The following is a 17,738-nucleotide window of genomic DNA, read 5'->3' as shown; positions in this document are numbered from 1 at the left end:
CTTAATAAATAAATAAAATTAGTCCATTTTATTTAAATGTGTTTCTTATTTTTTTAATAGCACTTTTTTAATATTAATATTGTTTCTTTCCTTTTTTATTGACCATGCTCATGTAAAATCGGCTTATCCATCCATCCATCCATCCATCCATATTCTTCCGCTTATCCAGGTCGGGGTCACGGGGGCAACAGTCTAAGTAGAGCTGCCCAGACCTCCCTCTCCCTAGCCACCTCCTCCAGCTCCTCCACTCAGGCACTCCCAGACAAGAAGAGAGATATAATCTCTCCATCTAGTCTTTGAGTCTTCTCCCCATTGGACATGCCATAAGCACTTCCCCAGGGAGGTGTCCAGGAGGCGTCCTAGCCAGCTGCTTGAACCTCTTCAACTGGCTCCGTTCAATGCAGAGGCTCAGCGACTCTACTTCAAGCTCCTCACCCTTCTCCAAGGCTGAGCCCAGCCACCCCGCAAGATGAAGCTCATTTCTTCATCAAATGACAAATAGCGATCCTGAGGTCATGAAACTGGACCCCCTCCGTCCCTCCATGAAAATCATGAACAGAATCGGGACAGAGGGCAGCCCTGGCACAGCTCAACACACACCAGGAACAAGTCTGACCTGATGTTGGTGGTACAGATCAGACTCTCACTCCAGTTTTACAGGGACCTAATGGCCCGTAATAACAGGTCTGGCACCCTATACTGCTGACACACCATCCACAGATGAGGTTTGACCCCACCCAAGGACTCCAAGAAGACAGAATATTCTGAACTAATGTTCAGAGACCCTCCTGTTTCCTGGGCTAAACTCCTACATACCAGTGCAGAACTCTTGTTGAGTATGCCCACTCTTACTCTGTGCCTCTCAGATCTATCTGTCCAGCTCCAGGAGTTTGGTTCCAGAGCCCATGCTGTGCGTTGAGGAAACCGGGGCCCTATTCATCAGGAGATCGTTGGCGAGCACCTGGTGGTCGCGACCTTACCCATGGGGCCCGGCTGGTCACAGCATGAACAAGCTACACAGGACCGTATTCTTGTGGGCCCTGCAGGAGGAGTAGTAAGGGTCTGGTGCATTGTGGATTAGGCAGCAGTCGAAGGAAGAGGCCTTGATCCCAGCTACCAAAACTTAATATTTCTTTTAAAAGCATGTCAGATTTCTCATCTTTTACTAAATACGGAGCTCTGTAGTGCCACCACCAGGTACTTACAATTTACCCTCACAATAGATAAAGCTTCTCAGTTTTGCCATGTGGACCATTTAATCCTGCCTAATCTAATTTGAGATAATTTGCATTAAATGTGAAACTATTTTCAGCTTCTCCTAGACTATTCTCCTTATTCTCATGGAGTTTAGAACTTTAGAGTTTGCTCAAGTTGCCAAACTGTCCACCAGATACTTGCTAATAAAGTTTTATATTGTTAACTCATTGATTCAAATGGTCAAGAATATATTGCATTTGTTTTTAAGTTTTGTGATGAATGTGGTGCTCATCAAAAATTCTGTTGCATAAATTAATAAATAAAACAGACAACACTTGGTAATATGTTTTACTGTATGTTTTCTAAACTGTACAGCTGTCGTAAATCTCTTGAACGATGTGGTGCTTGGACCCCTATGATCACCACTCACGGCTACACTACTACTCCTACTTAGATTTGATTAGATTAGATTCAACTTTACTGTTATTTTGTGGAGTACAAGTACAGAGCCAATGAAATACAGTAGCTTTCACATATTCCAGCTTGCTAGGAGGTCAGAGCACAGGGTCAACCATCATACAGTGCCCCTGGAGCAGATGTAGATAAGGGCCTTGCTCAAGGGCCCAACAGTGGCAGCTTGGAAGAGTGCTACTATGACTACTACTATTATTATTATTATTGTTATTATTATTATTATTATTATTATTATTGTTGTTGTTGTTGTTGTTTTTGTTGTTATCGTTGTTACTCCTGTGTGCTACAAATGTTTGTAAAATGATGCTATAACTAACTGTATTATTTTCTGTTAACCGATGAATTAAAAAGTTCTCAGTATTGCAACTTTTGTATATCCGACTTCACCCAATCCAGTCTTCCACCAACAATAACACCACACACACACACACACACACACACACACGTTCAGGCTGCATCATTAGTGTACATTGCTGTACGCTGGGTTTAGGGGAACAGCGTCCTAATAAAAGGCTCATTATTTCCAATTACACCTCCCCTAACATCCATCATAAAGTGGCCATGTACAGCGAGGAAGAGCCATTAAAGAGCATCATTAAGGGAGACGAGGACGGAGCGAGGGATCGCTTAAAGATCCACCGTTGCTGCATCTGCACTGGATTTATGCCTCCGTCAGAACCAGTTTTGTAATCAAGGTTTCAATCAGGGGAATATGACTAATACGTTAAATTATACATGGACACATTCATTACAGCTCGCTTTACGAGACCGCTTTCTCTGTGTTCGATTAGCGGCGTGGAAAATGATGAACACGTTCGCCGAGGAAACACGGACACAACGTGGAGCGGTGTATACATAAATAAAGGCGGAGGTCATGTGACCGGTGTGGAACTGTAGGACAATCTAATCTGTTTTTTCAAGATTGAAAGATGTCCATTTTTTTCAGTTTTGGTTAAAATGTGATGTTTTAAAATGTTTTATTCTCTGAATGTTTTATGCGTAGAGTTAAATTTATTTAACAGAAGAAAGTTTGTTTCAACATGTCTTTTTTATTTTCAAATCAAAATCTATGTTGAAAGATGCTCTTCCTAAAATAATCACACCTATTGACAAATAAAAGCAATTTAACACAGCAATATTACAAATAGATAGATAGATAGATAGATAGATTTAACATCTTTAACTCCAGTGTCTCCAGTGTCAGTGTTTTGTAACAGTCAGAGGTAAATCTGTTACTTTTTGGAGATCTTCAGGTTTCTCTCTTTGCGGTTTCTCAGTAACATGACAAACGGCATTACTATTATTACTATTATTATTATTATTATTATTATTAATTTCAAAAGATAGTAAAAAGAAAAGCTGGAGAGTGAAAAATGGGGGTGCAAGGAAGAGAACAAGGGATGATGGAGGATGGAAAATGAGGGAGGATGGAGAGAACAGAGTGAGGAAGGATGGAGAATGTGGGATGAGAATAGAGTGAAGGATGATTGAGAGAAAAGTGTGAGAGAGGATATAGAGAAGAGAGTGAGGGAGGATGGAGAGAAAAGAGTGACAGTATAGAAAGAACAGAATTAGGGATGATTGAGAAAGAGAACAAGAATGATAGAGGGAAAGGAAGGGGGGTGAATGGAATAAGAGACGATGGAGGGAACAGGTTGAGGGAGGATGCAGAAAAGAGTGAGGGAAGATGGAGAGAGCACAGTGAGGGAGGATGGAAGGAAAATGGTGAAGGGAAAGGAAGGGGGAGGATGAAGGGAATGGAATAAGGGAGGATGGAGGGAACAGAGTGAGTGAGGATGGAGGGAGTAGAGTGAGGGAGGATGGAGGGAGTAGAGTGAGGGAGGAGAATGAGAGGATGGAGAGACTAAAGCAAAGAATGACAGAGAACAGAGTGATAAAGGATAGAGAACAGGGAAAAAGGCAAAATGGGGGGAGAAGGAAATGAGGGATGGTGGAGGGAGGAGAACGAGGGATGGTGGAGAGCAAAATGAGAAAGGATGGAGGGAAAAGAAGGAAAGGAAGATGGACAGAACAGAGTGTTAGGTGGTGGTGGGGACGAGCAAAGGACGATGGAGGGAACAGGATAAGGGAGGATAGATTGAGAGAAGCAAGTAAGAGATAGAGTCATGGAGTGAGGGAGGATTGAGAAAAGTAAATGGGAATGATGGAGGGAAAATGATGGAGGGAAAGGAAGAGAGAGGATGAAGGGAATGGAAGGAATGATGGGGACAGAATAAAGGAGGATGGAGAGAACAGAGTGAAGGAAGACAGAAGAAAAAAATGGAGGATTGAGAGAATCTATTTATCTCTGTTTCTGTCTATTTAACTAACTGTCTGTCCATCTGTCTGTCTGTCTGTCTATCCATCTCTCTCTCTCTTCTTGTCAATCTGTCTGTCCATCTGTCTGTCTATCCATCTCTCTCTCTCTTCTTGTCAATCTGTCTGTCTATCTGTCTGTCTATCCATCTCTCTCTCTCTTCTTGTCAATCTGTCTGTCTATCCATCTCTCTCTCTCTTCTTGTCAATCTGTCTGTCCATCTGTCTGTCTATCCATCTCTCTCTCTCTTCTTGTCAATCTGTCTGTCTATCTGTCTGTCTGTCCATCTGCCTGTCTGTCTGTCTATCTGTCCGTCTGTCTGTCTTCTTGTTCATCTGTCTGTCCATCTGTTTGTCTGTCTGTCTTTCTGTCTGTTATTTTAGATGTATAAAATAAAGGGATTGTCCTGGACTGCCTCAGTCACACTACAGTGTCTCACTCCCACGCCTCGACTCGAGCGCATTTCCCGTCCTGCTGCGCCCCCTGCAGTCAGACACAGGAAGTGACATCATTGTCAACGTCTCACCTCCTCTCTGTCCTCTCCTCACTGAGAATAAAGGACATTTTATTCACACTGTTAAATGTGTGAGGGGATGGAGGGATGACTCTTTGACACACTTGTCCATCTGTGCAGGAATGAGATTCATAGTCTCTCTCTCTCTCTCTCTCTCTCTCTCTCTAATTTATCTTTTTCTCTCATAATTTATTTTTTCTCTCTCATGCACACATTCATCTCTCTACATCCCTCTCAGTATTACAGAAGATTCACAGACAGACAGATGGATAAATAGATTGCTTCTGTGATGGAGAATCATTTCTTCTCCTGTTCTCCTTTTCTCTCTGTTTTCACTTTTTTTTAAATTTTCTATTTCTATTTATTGTTTTCCTTCTTAGTGTATTATTTTAATTTTCATTTTATTATTTCAACCTGCTCTATTTGTATAAAAATAAAAAATATATCTATCTATCTATCTATCTATCTATCTATCTATCCAACTATTAAACTATTAAACTATCTATATATCTATATAACTGGTTTCCTGTCAGTGTATCTATCTATCTATCCATCCATCCAGCTGTCTGTCCATTATCTATCTATCTATCTATCTATCTATCTATCTATCTGCCCATCATCCTGCTCAACTGACCATCCATCCATCCATCTGTCTGTTCACCTATCTATCTATCTGTCTGTCTGTCTGTCTGTCTGTCTGCCCATCATCCTGCCCAGCTGACCATCCATCCATCCATCCATCCATCCACAGCTTTTTGATAAATAAACACTCCAATACCAACGTTCTGATTGGTTGTGGTTAAGTTGGGGGCGGAGTTAGTGCTTATAGCTTTATTACCAACTAAACCAGGCTACAGAATTATTCTGAATTTTATGGGGCATCATTTTGTCCAGATGGACAGATTCTTCACTTCCCTCTTGAAGAAGTGGAGTGTGAGCAGATTTCATCACAATGCTGATGTCTTGGAGGGGACACATGGCACAAATAACGGACAAACAACACATTTATCTAAAAAAACATCGTTTGTTAGTGTAGCACTATACCTGATGGCATGTGTGTAAAACGTCGTGTTGTTTATGTTTGTGTGTGTGTGATGATTTGAGCTTCATTGAGCAGAGTGTTTGATCCCAACAGGACTGGGATTATGTGTCCCGGTGTTCTGGACTTCTTTCTGTAATCAGCTTGTTTATCACGTCTCGCTGGCCGAAGCCCAGCCCTGGTCCGATTTTTCCCCCCAGATGGTGGTCATCTGCTCGCGTTATTCTCGTTCATCTGTTGTGGCGTTTCCTTCGAGTCCTTTGAAGCCACAAGCAGCGTGACGGTGAACATGCATATGCTGTTTCATGTCTCCTAATTTATGGAGCTCCACATGGCAGGAAGTGTGCATTAACATATTGTATCCTGTAGCCTGGTGTTAAATACAGAGCCGAGCAGATACCTGAGAGAGAGAGAGAGAGAGAGAGAGAGAGACAGAGAGAGACCACAAAGCATAAACTCCTCTGTCCTTAAGACAGAGAAAACTTAAAGGTACAGCTTTACCTTTGACTGTTACAAAGCGCTGGAACTGGAGACTCCTTCCATAAACGTTAAAAAAAAAACATCTCCTTATTCAAGAAAACTTCATATCAGCGATTTTTTGATTGGTTCATGTGGAGTGTCCGCTGAACACGTCCCTGTGAATGAGCTGTTACCATAGAAACGATAACATATTAAACCGAGCGCATTAATATAAACTTGCACTACTGTCAGAGAAAACTAATCAACACCTTCTGACCAATCAGAGTCTAGAATTCACCAGCACTGTGTATTATTATTATTATTATTATTATTATTATTATTATTAATGGATTTTAATCAGTGAGTATATTTGTTGTTCTTCACTTTTGGTCATGTTTCACCAAATTGATTAAGATTAAGAATAATATAAATTGTGTACCAAAATTTTCATAACATAGCTTTAGACAAATAAAGATGTATTTAGTGATATAATATACAGTATGTGTTCATCACAATAATGTTATCAATCACTTTCAATTCATTTTATTTATATAGCATGTTTAACAATGCATGTTTTACAGAACTTTAAATTTATTTCTATATTTAATTTCAATCCCTAAAGATATCTCGATCAGATGAATATTGATGATGGCGAGCTTCCTCTTCATGTTGGGGCCACTGGTGTGAGTTTTTTGCACCAAGAAACATTACGTGAGAGGAAATGGTGGTGCATGGAGAGGCCATCTGCTGTGGCACTAGAGCAACTCCCTCAAGTGTGATGCTAACACACACTCACACACACTCACACACACTCACACACCAGACAAAAATCTGTTGAATATTCACACTTTTTGCAGCACTTATACCTCCAGATGTGCTGAGAGATATTTTTTTGCCTCCTTCCTGTGCTGTCTCACACCCCCGTATCTGATGATGGAGTCGTTGCTAATCCGTCCTGCGTGAAGAACGTCGGCTACATCAGCGGTCATCCAACTGTCCTGCTGCACACACACAGACGACCATGTTGCTCACCACTCTCTGAACTTATGCATGTAGATAAAGGCTTCATGGTTGATTATATCTCCTCGTTTAATAATAAGCAAAATGATGATGAAAGTGATAGTGTTTTTTATATTTTAAACCAGCTTTAGTTTTACAAACGATTCATCTGACTGGTCTGGAGAATCTACAGCTAATCATTTGATCCAGTGATTCAGACCCCTTCTGCTCTCCAGACCTGCCTGATCCATCCTGATGCCCTACTTCTGGTTGGAGTTCTCATCAATTGGAAACCACTCGCTGCTGCTGAGGATGACCTCCAACACGGACAGCCTGAAGATCATTGAGATTACTGAACCACTTAGAAACCATGAAGATGGCTTTGGACCACAACTCATATGAACAGTTAAGCTATAATGGCTTAAGACTACAATTGCTATGAAAGCTTTAGGACTGCAATTCCCACAGACAGTTTTGCACTCAAGTCTCCGTCAGTGAACAGTGGATAGATTCAACAAACCGGACTTCATGTGAAAACTGTAATGAATTTCCTGGTTACACGACTGCACTATTTGTCCATGTAGTACACAGTTATAGAAGGGAATGATTTATAATCGCACTATCGGGTGTCACCCAGATGAGGATGGTTCCCTTCTGATTCAGGTTCCTCTCAAGGTTTCTTCCTCACACCGTCTCCTCTGACTTGCTCATTAGGGATAAATTCATACATTTAAAATGTATATTCTGAATGTATTTATTTCTGTAAAGCCGCTTTGTGACAACGTCCATTGAAAATTGAATTGAATTTGCATTTGTCTCATCAAAATTTTATATTTAATTTGTACAAAATAAAAAAAAAATGTTCATTTGGTTCGTTGCTGCACAGAATTACAGTTGAAATGTTTGAGTCTTTTCAGTGACAGGAGTCATTTGTATCAAAGTTCACTTCAGATTTATTCCCGCATTTTTTCCTCTAATATGGCCCGAAGACATAAACACTGATCTGCTGAACACAAGAAGAGCGAAATCAAGTATGACTAAAAGCTTTGTTAATGCAAATACTGACCTGCTTAAAATGAGAGGAGCCAATCTTATTCATGAACAGAATGATTCAGTAATTCAAACACTCACCTGCTAAAAAAAAAAAAAAAAAATGAGAGGACCGAATCTCGTTCATGACCAAAACGATTCACTGATTTAATCACAGACCTGCTGAATGCAAATGAACCTCAGTCACGACTTAAGGATTGGCTGATTTAAACTAATGCAAGAGGAGCGAAACTCGATCATGACTGAAATGATTCTCCGAATCAGACACTGACATAACGTATGTGTGAGGAGTGAATCTTGGTCATGACTTAAATGATTCAGTGAATTAAACTATAACCTGCTAAAGGTGAGAGGAGTAAATCTCAGTCATGACCAAAATGATTCACTGGCTCAAATTCTGACCTGCTGCTGAACATAAGAAGAACGAATCTGAGTCATGAAGTGCTGAATGAGAAAGGAGCGAATCTCGGTCATGACTGAAAGCTTCACTAGTTTAGACATCGATCAGGTGAAAGCACAAGAAGCGAATCTCTGTCATGACCAAAATGATTCAGTGACTCAAACACTAACCTGGAGAAAAATCAGAGAAGTGAATCCTGGTCATGACCGAAACGATTCACTGATTTAAACTGCTGAACAAGAGAGGAGCGAATCTCAGTCCTGACTCAAGTGATTCATTTACTCAAGCAAAGGAGTGACTCTGACTCATAACCAAAATGATTTATCTACTCAAAAGGAACAAACATATAAATACAACAGATTTATTGCTAATTTGTTGATGCCAGAGTCAGTCGTGTCACTGCATCTGTTTGCTAGCATGAACGTAGGATAATGATTAGAATTGTCTCGTAGAGCTCTGTTTATGTCGAGTCTTTTAGCATTAGCATGTCTTTCTACAGATTCTTTCCTGAAGCAGAGATGATGTAAGAAGATGTACGAGTGAGACTTCAGCGTCTAACCGCACTGTACTTAGGGAGGCGTTAAAGCTGGAGAGTGACGCGCGGTGAATACTGATGCTGCTGATCTCAGACTCTTCTGCTCGCTGTAATTCAGTTCAGTCGCTCTCTATTAGAGTGGAGATTGAGAAGCCTTGTCCTGCTTCACACCGTCTCAGCCTCCATTACTGCACTCTCCTTCGCCGTATTCATACAAATCGCCCCCTCGCCTTTAATTCGCTGAGCCTCGTTTCTCACTGCACTGCCTTTAGTTTAAGATGATGTCCCTGAGATTAAGTAGCTGTAGGTTCTCGTCTCCCTGTTTGCTTTATAGACAGAAAGTCCCATAATGTAATCTTTATTTAAACCCATTTAAACTCAAGCAAGTTCTCGCCTGGGAATGTGTTCATGTTTCTGGTGATATATAACACCTTAATTAAGTGTTTCCTTTCCTCTAGTTCCGTCTAAATAATTAATACATGCCGGACCACAATGTTCAGTATGCAGGATACAAATAAAAGCATTTTATTTACTGTAAAGCATTTCTACTTGATATCTTAAGATACCATAGATACCTAAGCGCTATTCAGACAATTTCACAGGATGGAGTTTGCCCCATTTTTTTCTTTTCTTGTGTGATATCGAGTGAGGAGAAGTGTTAAATGTTTGATGCAACTACAATGTCATATTGAAATTTATGAAATGGCTGTAAAAAAATACTATGGAATAGAATTCAAGGTTAATATTCAATTCTAAAATATGATACTGTTAATTTTTTTAATTCATGCATCTTAATCAGAGAGAAGGCTTATCTGAAGGAGGGAATATTTTATGGATAAAGTGGTGAATGAAGTTAAAGTTTCTCTTTCCCTTCACATCGTGAGCATGTTTTCTTTACAGCATCGAATTAACACCAACACTGACTTTATTTTATTAATTTGACCTCAGCTTCATTAAAGTTTAGAAGCTTTTGAAAAACTCTGTCTTAGATGCGTAGAAGCATCAAGAAAAATCTGGAAACCTTGAAGGTGTGAACTAGACGCAGTATTATTTTAATAATCTGAATGTGAAGCTCAGAAAATTCACTTAAGCAGCTGCGTAACACGACTCTGAATACCAGCAACTTTCGCTACATAATCTTTGACTTAAGTTGGCAACTCTGTATACAGGCTGTAGTTCCAAAAAAATTAAACCATTTAAAAACTCTAAATAAAGTGAGTAGTTTGGACGTAATGCAGTTGCCTCAGATCACTTCTTCTGTGTGTATGCAGCAGTGACAAAAATGACCTGAAAATTTGAATCTTTATAAAAGGATTGCTTATCAAACTGACAAAATATGTAATAAATATATGAAGTGAATTGAATAACACACATTATTAGAATGAAAGAGACCTGAGAGCCATCAGGGAAGTTATGGAAATGCAGTGCTTCTTTAATTTGTAGAACTGAATAAAAAAAAAAAAAAAAACGCATCAGCGAAAAGTGTGTTATCACATGATAACCTTAAGCATAAAGAGATGAAGGGCTCCAGGCAGAGACTGCAAGCTGGATTAAATCCCCGTTAAACAGCCTCTTGTGCGACTCTGGCACTGATTTTAATTTCATATCCTGCGCTGTGTGAGGTTCTGCTTTCAGGCAGCAGAAGTAGAGACTCGCTGCACGGCCACGCTTCAGTTCCTCCCACCGTAAACTTCTCAAAGTTATGAGATTTAATTACAACAGCATTCACAAGGAAATCGCTCACTCGCTTTCACTTGGACGGAATTTATCCCGGTATTAATGTTCCGGTTTTAAAGAGAAAAAAGTGTGACCTGTTTTCATAGTGACGGGCCGATGTGTACGAACGAGAACTTTTATTTAAATCTATGTTTATTTCTCAGTGCTACTGCGTCAGACTACACTTTTCATTCTGTTACGTTGTTTATTTATTTGTTCGTTAGTTTGTTTGTTTGTCTGTTTATCTATCTCGGAAATAAGGGGTTTTAAATTCAAGAAAGACTGCCTTTGTCATTATTACGTATGCATTCAGTTCTATATTAAAATTTTATTTGATTTGATTTTATTTTACTCCCACCATGAAAAAACAAATCTTACAAATATCTAGTAACTTAAATGATTTGATTGAACTAATCATCAATTCGATAACCTTTTTTTAATTTTATTTTATTTTAATGTTTTCATGGTGCTTATGCAAAACAACAACCTAGCATTAAGGGTTAAATAAAGTACATTTTGATTTTTGATTAGATTTTTTTTTTTTTTATTTCATTATTTTTCTCCGGGTCGTGATGTCGGTGGTGGAGGATTTCTTCATCTAATGAGCGAAATCCTGCTTTTCCTGACTCTTTGAAGTTGAAATTCACTTTTGACACTTTTGAATAATGTCCTCTGTGGAACCCTGGGTGGAGGAGTCCTGCGGTTAGCGAGGCCATTAACCGAGAACTGGATCACACACACACACACACACACACACACACACACACACACCTCATTTCATCCCATGACTTCTAAACCCTTCTGTTTGGGTCAAAAGGATCTTTTTAAAGAGACAGCAGCAGCACTGGAAGAAGATTATTTTTTACATGTGAATTTTGATGCTCAGGTCAGTTTGTGAAGATAAATGAAGGATTTTTAAATAAATTCTACAATATAAAATGTAAAGAGATGGCCTGGGTCAATAGGACAGAACATCGCTAAGTAGTGCGCAGTACAGGAGTGTTAAGGGCACTCTGAGAGTCGAGATGTGAAGCGATGAGAAGCAGATGCATCGAGAGACAGACACACAGAGAGAGAAAGACCTTCAATCTCTGCTCCTCATCGCCAATTTAATGGTGTCAACATACAAGAAAAGGTCTCGAGTCCAGCATCAGAGCCGAATCGCGGCCCTGTCACCTTCAGCCGTGTGTGGTAATTGCAGACACGCTGTGTGTTCTTTCTGCAAAAAAAGGAAGAGGAGGGAAAGAGAGAAAGAAACCACAGCTCAGTTTCAATCCACTTGACCAGGCAGGTCAGAGGAAATAAATGACTTTCTCCTGACTGAGGACGTCATCTGCTGCGAGATTCTTCAGCCAAGGACATGAAAACTAGCGCATTTACACTGAGAATAAAAAGAAAAATGTTTAAACATTATCTCAGGTAAGTCAAATTATTGGTCGGATTACATTAGTGAAAAATGTGACAGCATCTAGCTGGTTTTAGAGGGAATGATTTCAGAAGGGTGTTAAGATGATTCCTCATCACGCTGCATGAGATCCTGTACAATAAACTCTGTTCTGAATTCAATAACACACTGTGTGATAGCGTGTGTTCTCCATGTCAGGTTAATCGATGAAGATCCTCTAACGATAGACTTAAACATTACTTTCTTACGCTCTGCTTCCGTCAGCAACATCAGGCCAAAAAGCATGCTTCTTTTACAGGACTTACATCTCCAATGAACCCTTAAAGAACCCTCGAAGAACCTTTTCTCTAGTTTTGTCAGTTAATTAGCCTCGATCTATAGATTAAAGGGTATTTTTAAGAATCTTACAGGTTCTTCAGGTGTTGTTCTTGGGGAAACTCTTGAAGGTTCAGTGTAGAACCTGAATGGGTTTTTAGCGTACTGAAATGGTTCTGGTTTGGAACTGTTTTGATAGAGGAACAATCTGTTGTAGGCCTCCACACAGAAGCTTTAAGGCTTCCCTTAGAGGAGCAAGCATAAAAGGCAAGTATTAAAATGGTATACTCTTAGAAAAATAGGATTGTTCATATGAACTTCGCTATAAATGCTGGACAGGTGGAACACACACACAAGCAGCAACAGCAGCACGAGCGATCGCAGGGTTAACGCTTCCTAATTTTCTTCACTGAACCTGTTCTCATTGTTGGTTGTTTCATTTTCTGATAAAAGTGAGCAAACAGTTAAATTTATGCTGCAGTGAGGTCTGACAAAAGTGGTGATATTTTTATTGTATTATTATTATTTTTTTTATTTGATCTAACAGCCAAAGTGGGCGGAGCTTCATCACCTCACCATTCCCAAATCTGAATGTTAAATACATTCAAATACATCAAAGACATCGTGAATAACTTCAGTCTCTTTATCATCATCTTCATCCTCCACATTCCTTCATCCAACACGTTTTGTGAACATTTCTGCGGCGTAATCGTTGCAGATGCTGAACCTAAAGTAACATTCTGCATGTAAGTGCTTTAGTAGAGACGTTATCGTTCATTAACTCTGCCCGTGCAGACCAGACGGCCATTTTTTTTGTTCATCACACTCACACAGGCGGGTTCCAGCCAGAGCCGGTGGCCAATAACACACACTTTAGAGGCAATCGTGAAAATCATTAAGTTTTATTAGAACAGTTCGTATCGCCTAAAACAGAGAGCGAGCCATCTGTCTGGTGAGAGCCGGGGCATGTTCTGCAAAAACGACACAATGAAGGAGATTCATTACACACACTTTTATTCCTCCCATGCACATTTCTATCTATCTATCTATCTATCTACCTATCTATCTATCTATCTATCTATCTATGGCTTGGGTTTAATACAAATAGCTGTAATGTGTGGGCATTTAAAAAATATTTATTTATATAAGTTTGTTTATTTGTTTATTTACTGTGTTTAAGAATACACATAGCAGGTTTTGTTTTTTTAAACCTAACCTTTAAAAGCTTTAAAAGCTCGGTTTTACCATAATACTTATTTGGACATTTATTTATTTATTTATTTATTTATTTATTTATTTATAATAATCCATTAGTGATCTATCAGTTTGTTTATCTATCTATCTATCTATCTATCTATCTATTTATGAAAATCTAAATCAATATTTCTTATTTTCATACAATGAAGTCTAGGTCGAAATTACCCTACGTAAGTGTTATCTTCATATCTTCATAGGATTCAAAGTGCTTACACACACACACACACACACACACACACACGACTCTCAGCAGTGACTATCTTACGATGGAACACATCTCGGATAAATCCACATCTTCACACGTGCAGTAGAGGAAAGTCAACATCCTGCTATGAAGCCGAGTGTGTAACGTAGTTTAACGGTCACACTGCTCTGAGTTTTCTGTAAGGTGTGTGTGTGTGTGTTTCTGCTGTGTGTGTGTGTGTGTGTGTGAGAAACAGAGAGAGAGAACAATCACTTCAGGGCTGAATCCTCTGTTCTCTCATGTTCCCCATCTTAATAAACAAACAAACAAACAAATAAATAAATAAATAAATGAATAAATAAATAAATAAATAAATAAATAAATAAATAAATAACCTTGATCAAGATCATCTGTAGAAGATTTTACCTCCTTCACTTCCCGAGACCTCTGTACAATCTGTTTTTACATTTCTTTTTCTTTTTTCATCTGAATCAGGATGTTTGCCAAAAAATGTTAACAGTCATAATAAATTACATCAGCGTAAACAAACAGGAAGTGCTACCGAACAAATCTGTAAGCCGTTCTCAGCACGTTCGTTAGCCGAACAAAATAAAATGACTCGTGTCACTGAAAGGACTTTAATATTTCTCTCATGGATTTTTGTTGTGATGGTGTTGATGTTGCTCCCGCTGACAGCCTGCCTCGCCACGTTTCCCTTTTTATTTTTCATCTCCTCGCCCACTCTGCTCTTTCTTGACCTCATTTTTTTCATCCTTGACTCAATTAGCCTCGGGAAATCATTCACAAGCGCTTTTTTGTTGTTGTTTAAGTCGTTCTTGACACACACACACACACACACACACACACACATGTGAAAAAGCTGCGTTGGGTCTGTAAACTGAGAGATGCTAATGTGATTTACGACTGCTGTCTGAACTGACGAGACGGCAAACTAAATGAACAGATAGCCTCAGGGAAAAAATGATAAAATAAAATAAAAAAATAAAGTAAATTATATTAAATAAAATTGCTTCCCTCAACATTTTGAATTCCGCTAGTTTAAAATTAAAATTAAATTAAATTATGGCAATTTAAAAAAATAAAGTATAAGACTACCTCTGCAAGTTGTATAAGTAAACAAGGAAACGAACATGATAATATACGGACTCATAAATCCGTCAGCAACATTAGCATGCATCCATCGGGAGTGCTCGATAAACCCATCAGTCCCTGTCACTGTTCATTACCACAGCATCTGCATTTATTTCCATGCTACACATTCTGCTTTTTTAATCATTACCTCAACACTATTTAGTTATTTCATCGTTTTTCTTCGAATGTTTTTTAATCACTTTCTTTACTTTAACTTATACATACTTTTGTACTTCATATTAAATGACATTTGTTACACTTGTTTACTAAAACAGGATATATACTTGTATTTTATAGAGACTTTTTACAATAAAGAGGATTGTAAAGTAGTTTAACCAAAGAACACTCCAAAGGTGGAAACAAAAGGACGGAGCTCAGGAGGAAGGAACCTCTGGAGGAACAAAGACACAACATGGGATCTTATAGTCCTGAGACTGGGATATCAATATTCTACTTATCATGGTGTCAATTAATGAAAAGAGAGGAGGAGTTAGTGGCCAGTGGACTGTAGGAGAAGATGGTGGGCCTCAGGATGACACACAAAGGAGATGGTGGGCCTCAGGATTCCAGCAGAATGAGTTTTTGGCCTCAGGATTGTAGGAGAAGGAGATGGTGGGCCTCAGGAGGCCAGAGGAGGCCTTTATGGGCCTCATGATGAAAGGACAAGAAGATATTGGGCCTCAGGAAGGCAGGAAAATGAGCTGATGGGCCTTTGACTGGAAGGATTGGACCTTATAGGCTACAGAATAGTAGGGGAGGAGCTAGTAAGCCTCAGGATGGTAGGAGAAGGAAATTGCAGTGCTCAGGATTGAAGGAAAATGAGATGGTGGTTGCAAAAGGAGACAATGGCCCTCAGGATGGCAGGAGAAGGAGATGATGGGGCTCAGGATGGCAGAATTTGACCGTGTAGGCTACATGATGGTGGCGGAGGAGCTTGTAGGCCTCTGGATGGCATGGGGGTTTGGAAGAACTGAGTAAAGGTGAGACACACATGTCCCCTTGCATACCAAATTTGTTAAGACTTGTTGTTTTGCTCCACATACCACTGCATTTGAAATATCTTAAAGGTGCTACATGTACAAAATTATTAATTACTATTACTATTATGGTTTTCAGATTTTCATTGAGGCTGGACACAACATCCTCTCGGGTCACGTCTTTTGCCCGCAGTGTTATTTGCATAATAGAGTTATGGGAAGTGTGTGCCGTCTTCAGTGGGCCATTAGGCAGGACTTTGCTGGATCATAATTAAAGGCGTCTGCCCTTAACCTTCATTAACATGCAAATGGAAATCTTGCTCACCAAGAAATATAACACACGTTGGAGGCAAAAATGCCAAAGCTATTAACGCGCACCTTTTTACTATGTGTCGTACGCTCGATTTTTTTAAAACCTTGCTTCCAAAATCAAACAAAGACCACAATGCTTTTCACTTCATTCACTGTCAAGCACAACAAACATTTCTTAATGAAAAAAGATTCACTGGAAGTCTGTCAATTAAGTAACGACTTGAGAGATGTAACTCTGTGGAGAAGAAAAAAATGTTTTGGTGAAAAGATTAGGTTAAAGGACATTTAGATTTCTTGAGAAATTTCTTTTCGTACATGTTGAGTATGTGTAACGTGTCTGTGTGTTCATACATGAGGAACTATGTCATGTATGTGTGGCAGGTGGATCAAAAAGTTGTTTTTATTTTATTTTATTCCAGCACAGACATCAGAGGCAGATCAACATATATATAAAGAGTAAATCTAGAGTGGACACCACAACATACAGAGGAGAAGGATAAGGAGGGCCTCAGGATAGCAGGAGAAGGAGGTGGTGGGAATCAAGATGGCAGGAGGTGGAGACGGAAAGCCTTAAGATGGTAGAAGAAGTAGATGGTAACTGTCAGGATAGCAGGAAGCGGAGATGGTGGGTTTCAGGATGGCACTAGAAGGAGATAGTGGGTCTCAGGATGGTAGGAGGCAGAGATGGAGAGACTCAGGATGGCAGGAGAAGGAGTTGTTGGGCACCAGGATGCAGAGATGGAGGTCTGTAAGATGGTAGAAGAAGGAGATGGTGACTGTCAGGATAGCAGGAGAAGGAGATGGTGTGTCTCAGGATGGCATGATGCAGAGATGGAGGTCTGTAAGATGGTAGAAGAAGGAGATGGTGGGTTTCAGGATGGCACTAGAAGGAGATAGTGGGTCTCAGGATGGTAGGAGGAAAAGATGAAGAGACTCAGGATGGCAGGAGAAGGAGTTGTTGGACATCAGGATGGCATGATGCAGAGATGGAGGTCTGTAAGATGGTAGAAGAAGGAGATGGTGACTGTCAGGATGGCAGGAGAAGGAGATGGTGTGTCTCAGGATGGCATGATGCAGAGATGGAGGGCTTTAAGATGGTAGAAGTAGGAGATGGCGACTGTCAGGATGGCAGGAGAAGGAGATGATGGGTCTCAGGATGGCACTAGAAGGAGATAGTGGATCTCAGGATGGCAAGAGGCGGAGATGGAAGGCTTTAAGATGGTAGAAGAAGGAGGTGGTGATGGTGGGCATCAAGATGGCAGGAAGCAGAGATGGTGGGCTTCAGAAAAACTAAAATCAGAGGTTGGAAAACTACTCAGTAGAGCTGCTCTTGGATGCAGACCAAAGGGACAAGTGTGTATTTGAGAGCGGATTCTTCCAGTGGAATACACACTCGACCTTGGCAGCATGAACAGTCTAATGGAAAGATTTACACA

This window comes from Pangasianodon hypophthalmus, chromosome 25 (genome assembly GCF_027358585.1).
Source record: "Pangasianodon hypophthalmus isolate fPanHyp1 chromosome 25, fPanHyp1.pri, whole genome shotgun sequence".
Lineage (NCBI taxonomy): Eukaryota > Metazoa > Chordata > Actinopteri > Siluriformes > Pangasiidae > Pangasianodon > Pangasianodon hypophthalmus.
This window is presented reverse-complemented; position numbering follows the sequence as displayed.